Source organism: Papio anubis, chromosome 15 (assembly GCF_008728515.1).
Source record: "Papio anubis isolate 15944 chromosome 15, Panubis1.0, whole genome shotgun sequence".
Lineage (NCBI taxonomy): Eukaryota > Metazoa > Chordata > Mammalia > Primates > Cercopithecidae > Papio > Papio anubis.
In genome coordinates this window covers 69,228,152-69,234,400 of record NC_044990.1, presented here as the reverse complement: position 1 = coordinate 69,234,400, position 6,249 = coordinate 69,228,152, and the positions used below count along the sequence as shown (strand labels likewise).

Here is a 6,249-nt window from a genome sequence, read left to right as displayed (position 1 = left end):
TCCCTGAGAGATACTTCAGGATTTTTAGCCAGAGAGCTTCTTTTGAAATACAAATATGATATTATGAGTATTTGTTTCCTTCTCATTTCTCATACCAAAAGTGGAATGTCACATCAATGATCACTTTTCTGGTCCAGGAGTTTTAAGCTTGTTTAGTGTAGTCCCAGTCTTAAACTGTATAGGGAACTTTTCTCTCTGAATCATGCTGGAGATACTGGGTACAAGTGCTCTAGGATGGCCATCAAGGGTAGTAATGATGCTCATGCAAATCCCATGGCCTGGAGGAAGGTCAGGTGGCCCCACATTTTCTCCCAATAGGAGATCCTAGGCTTTTGAAGAGGACTGCACTCAAATATATTTGATGAGTTCAACTTAATTATTTCCTTCTAGGTTTCCTGTCTTTGTTTTTATTATTATTATTATTATTATTTTCCTATTATGTTTTCAAGTTTCCCAGTTCCCATAATGTAACATCCTCTCCTCCAGGCAATTTAGGTTTCCCAGGTCCTCATCTTCTTTATCTTTCCAATTGGTGGTTGTTGTTGGTTGTGATGGGGTGATGTGGAGCCAGGGACAAACAAATAAAAACTTTATCATTTTTTTGGCATTTCATTAACATCAGAGTATGAATCTGTTCTTTTTCACTAAATGACAGAAAGAGCTTTAACTTTAAATATTCCCAGGATGTGAGAAAAAATATTTGCCCTATAACTTTCTGATGCATTCATGAAAGGAAAACAAAAATATTGCAAGTGTGGTTCCATGTCCAAATCCTATTAAGATAGTAATTCTTAACATAGTGTACAATAGCCTTCCTCATCTAGCCCTCCTTCTCACTGTCTTCTGAAATAACTACTGAGCTTTTCCAAGCGTTTCTTAAACTTTCTTTTTTTTAATGAAGAGTGCTCTTTATTTGAAAACCAACAACACAGACACCAATCTTGTCTCACACTGAATCATTAGCTGTGCACATCAACACATTCCAATTAAGAAATGCAAACAGAACAAATATATGTATATAATATATATATGTAATATATAGATATAATTTTTTCCCCTATCCAAAGGTTTCAAGTCTCAATGCAGAAAATCCTTCTGAACACAGAATCTGAGGAGCACACTGTTCAAACAGGTGGGACAGACAGGTCCCTGCAAAGGCTACTGACTTTTAAACACATGGGTTGGGGATTGTGGATGGCATGGTAAGGGGAGAAAATGCAAGGAAACAGGCGGCGGGGAGAGAATGAGGAGAGGAACAGGTATGCGCTGGGGAATATGGGGTAGCTGGGACACACAAGGTGAGTTGGTGGATTTCATTTATTGGTTTTTGATAATTTCTTTCTGGTTCTTTTTTTAACTACCCCCTCCCCAGGTCCAACAATGGTTAACAAACAAACAAACAAAACCCACAGAAGTGGGCAGGGCCTTATTAGGCCAGTCCAAATCCTTCAGAGCGCTCCTGGATAGCCAATAGTAGCATGTGGCAGAGCTTCTCAAAGCTCTCATAGGCAGGCAGATCCAGCTGATTAAAACATGTGTGAGCTGAAGGCAGGCGATCTGTGGACCTGTCATCTCGATGAATCTGAAACTTCTGAATGCCATTCATGCCTTCCAGGGCAGCAAAGCCTTGCAGGGGTACCTTGGAAATACCTGTGACAAACTGGAGGAACTTGGCATGGTCACCTTGGTCGAAAGAACACCAATGCTCTCCAGAACCACTGGATCTGAATAGAGTTGGACTGGTACTTGTGGTATTCAGTGTTGGATTTCAGATCATCGATGTCAATGGTGGGCAGTCCTGATATAAGCAGCTCTAACTCCTGCTCAGTGAAGATGGACATGAGGCGCTTTGTAGTGATCTCATAGAAGCCTTCTAAGAAAGCCGCCAGCTGCTTGCGGATGGCTCCTGTCATTCTCATCTGGCATACCAGGCATTGCAAATCCCCCGAAGAAATGAAGAATCGATTGAATATAGTGTTTGAAGGAGAAGGGCAGGATGCTGGCGGGCTCCTGCAGGGGTGATATATGATCATCTGTCTAGAGATGTTTAACCCTAGGTATGCCTTGTTCCTTACCTCACCTGGTGATCGAGTCACCTACACCATCAATCCATCTTCCCACTGCAACCCGAACCACCTCAGCTACTTCAAGTTTGTAGGACATATTGTGGCCAAAGCTGTATATGACAACCATCTTTTGGAGTGCTACTTTACTCGATCCTTTTACAAACACATCTTGGGCAAGTCAGTCAGATATACAGATATGGAGAGTGAAGATTACCACTTCTACCAGGGTCTGGTTTATCTACTGGAAAATGATGTCTCCACCCTAGGCTATGACCTCACCTTCAGCACTGAGGTCCAAGAGTTTGGCATTTCTTAAACTTTCTACGCGCTCTTCTGCCACTGAAATTGCAAGTACTCTACCTTGAAATATGCTTCCCTTTCTTCTTCACTTAGTAGTTAACCACTATTCTTCCTTCTCAACTGTAGTTGCTTCTTCTTGACTAGGTTAATAAAAACCTCTATGTTATACATTAATAGCATTTCATTCTTGTGTGTAAGACTTCAAAAACACTCAATACATGTGAATAAATTCACAATTAATAAATACTTTACTAACTTATTTTTGTGCAATCTGTGGTCTAAGTTTGCAATCTTTGATATTATTATTTTTTCTTTGTTCCCTCCACCATTACTACTCTGCTGCTAAAAATGAGGCTTTTGTTCTCTATTCTGCTAAAAAACTTCTTGACTCAAATTTCTTCCCTAGGCAGTTTATATTTCTGGTTAAATACAGAAAATATATTCCCCAACCTCAAATAAGGTTTAGTTAGTTTTCTGCTCAAAATCTCCTTCACGTGCGTAAGGAAAACACACCAATATGTAAGCATGACATTGTGAGTATTCTTTAGTGTGAACTCTGTCCTTGTCATATTTACCCTACTTAAAGCATCTGCACAAAGTATCTTCAGTGACAACTGTATCAAAATATCTGCTATTCCATCGACATATACTGCAACTTCCTAAGGATTGAAAATTAAATAAATATGCACAATTGAAACTGAAAACCTACTGGACTCAGCATGGGATGGAATCAAAGAATTAAAAGGACTGAGGGGACAGTTTCCCTTCATGTCACAATGTGAACTACCTTCCCAACCACACATATTTTACTTTTCTGTCTTCCTCTTTATGTATTATTTTTTACTCCTCCTAATAATCGTTCTCTATTTACATTTTTAAGTAATGTGGATTTATTTGAAAATATGTTGTAAGTGTTATGAATTATATTGCTGATCTTTATAGTAAAACTTCAGCCAGTCAAGAGATAAATCTGAGTTTATAACTTTATGCATCAAAACAATAATATTAACTGTTATCCCAGCACTTTGGGAGACTGAAGCAGAAGGATTGCTTGGGGTCAGGAGTTCAAGATCAGCCTAGATAGCATATTGAGACCCTTTTCCTACAAAATAATAATAATAATTAATAATAATAAATTAGCTGAGCACAGTGTCTCATACCTGTAGTCCTACCTATTTGGGAGACTGAGGTGGGAGGATGGCTTGGGCCCAAGAATTTGAGGCTGCAATGAGCCGTAATCGTGCCACTGCACTCCAGCCTGGGAAATAGAGTGAAAATCTGCCTAAAAAACAAAACAAAACAAACGAACCCCAATAACTTTAAAAGTGAAAAGCAATTGGATATTTCTCTTATTAGGACAATGGGATATGACAGTAGAGTTAAAAGAATGCTTTTAATGTCTATTTACATACTGACTGTATATGAAACACTGTAATGATCAAAGAAAAGAATGCAAAGGTGATTAGAAAGAAACCACTGTCCTCAAGAAGCTTAGTTTCTCTTGAGCAACATGAGCAGGAACGTTATTACAGTTAATACAAGGCACATTATATAAACCACCAAAAGTTAAACGAAAAGGAAGTGCTTTGGCAGTGCCTGGAGGAAAAGAGATTAATTTTTACTGAGATGACTGGAGCTGACTTAATGGTGTAAGTGACATTTGACCTAAGTAAAGCAAGAGGAAGATTTCATTAGCCAGAGATAGGGAAAGAGGTCACTCCAGGCTAAGGGAGAAGGATGAGGCAAAGCACAGAGGTGAACAAGGGCAAGAGTTTGAAGGGAGACAGCTAGAAAAACAGGAGTGGGTTTAGATGGGGCTTCTGTAAAAAGACTGATTCATATGTGAGATGAGGCTCAAAAGGCAGATTGGGGTCAGATGGGGAACCAATGGATATCATGCAAAGAAACTGCAATTTTATGAATGTAGCAGAGCGCAATGAAAAATATCACTTTTTTGTTTTGTTTTGTTACATTTTGTTATTATTTTTAAATTGGCCAGGTTTTAATTTCTAGATATTCTACTTACTACCTCAATTACATTGGGTAACACATAAAACTATTGTACTTCCATCTCCTCATCTGTATGAGGAGATCATGCCTATTCAACTGCATTTTGGTTTTTGAACATTTACTTTGTGCTGGGCTCTGTTCCGGAGCTGGTGATACAGCAGCGAAGAAAAGAGAAGTATTCTACGTCTAAATCAAGATTAAAATCTTGAGGAGGAAAAGCAATGAAAAAATAAAGACATGCATATATGAGGCGGAGATACATTTGATGAATGGAACTGAAGCACAGTTAGGGGATATAAAGTGACGGCGGCATCTATTTTCAATAAAGTGTTTAGTGCAGGCTTCATTGAGGAGAAAACTGTTGGTCAGGTTCCCACGTGACTTTGCAGTGTTAAATGTGTAGGCAGGGAGGACAGCAGGCACAAACTACCTGAGCTGGGAGTGTGCTAGGCATGTTCATAGAATAGCCAAGAGTGCGATGTAGTCGGAACAGAAAGAGGAAGAGCAGGAGGGGGAGTGGTCAGGGGTAAGATGCCATTGAACCCTGCAGACGGTGGAAAGAACTTGAATTTTATTGTGGGTAATAAAACAACACATTAGGGGTTCTGGATATACATGTGATACACTCTTATGTCCACGTTAATAGGATTACTCTGGCTGCTTTATAGAGAATAAATGAGCATTACATAAGTGAAAGTAAGCATAAGGATGTGATTGGGACAATGTATGAGAAGGATGGCATGCATGGCTGGAACTAAGGTGGTAAGAGCACAGTGGTAAAGTGCTTGGATTCCATATATTTGGAAGGCACAGGTGACAATTATTTTCATCTAAATTAAATGGGAAATATATGAAGAAGAGAGTAGCCAGGGATGACTAATGTTTTTTAAAATAATTATTTATTATTATTATTATTATTAGTGTCTGAGCATCTAAAGAAATTGAGGTGGTCTTGTCTAAGAGGGGAATGTAGCAGGAGAAACAGGTAAGGGAAAGAATTTAGACTTTTGTTTTAGCTACTCTTCAGCTGTGCAAGTAGAAATTTGGAATTGTCAATTGTTATACAAGTCTTTAGTTCAAGGGAAAGTTGAGTCTGAGTGTACAAACACACAGTTAGTTAGGGACCATCAGTGCATAGAGGGTATTTGGAGCACAAGACTGTATGAGATCACCCAGAGAAATAATGTAGAGATCTGGGACTGACTGAGTACAGACGCTTGCAGGTTTCTCACGCTTTAGTGTGAAGAAAATGAGGAGGGTACAGTTAGCACCTAGGGAGGAATGTCCAGTGATGAAAAAAAGAAAATCAAGAGAGGGTATTCTGGAAGAAAAAAACAAAGTGCTTCAAGAAGGAAAAAGTGCTTGGGTATATCATGTGCTATGATTATGCAAATAAGATGAAGACTCAGTCAGAATTTATCATTAGATTCAGCAACATAGAATTACTAGTGAAAATTAACAGGACAGTTTGAGTTGAAAGTGGCTTTTTAAATAAAAATCTGGAAGGCTAAAAATCTTTATCATGGAAAGTTCCCAGTACACAACAACTTTTTCTACCAAAATATCCAAAATATTTAGCGAAACGCTTATCTAAACTGAACATTTAAATGTTTAAAAACTTCCTAAATATAATTGAACTAAGAATATAAGAGAAATCTTTGAAGGCAAAAGCTACAACAACCAAAAATACACAAAAACTCAAGATGGGAAACACAATTTTCAAAGAGGTAAGAAAGTCATGTAGTTTGACTTCTAAGAGCACTACAGCTCTGCTGAAGATGTGGTTTGTCAGCTGATTAATTATTCTTTGCTGTTCTGGATAGTCTTCTATGTACAAAACTGGTGGTACCATCACTCAAAGGGAGGGTTAGAT

At 38.5% G+C, this 6,249-nt stretch overlaps 1 pseudogene across 1 annotated transcript; it reads right to left on the bottom strand.

Moving 5' to 3' along the window:
- Positions 1-1,299: 1,299 nt before the first annotated feature.
- LOC103879388 lies at positions 1,300-2,612 on the bottom strand (annotated as a pseudogene). Its single transcript, XR_002518467.2, has one exon. The product of XR_002518467.2 is annotated as an E3 ubiquitin-protein ligase HUWE1 pseudogene (transcript).
- Positions 2,613-6,249: the final 3,637 nt, after the last annotated feature.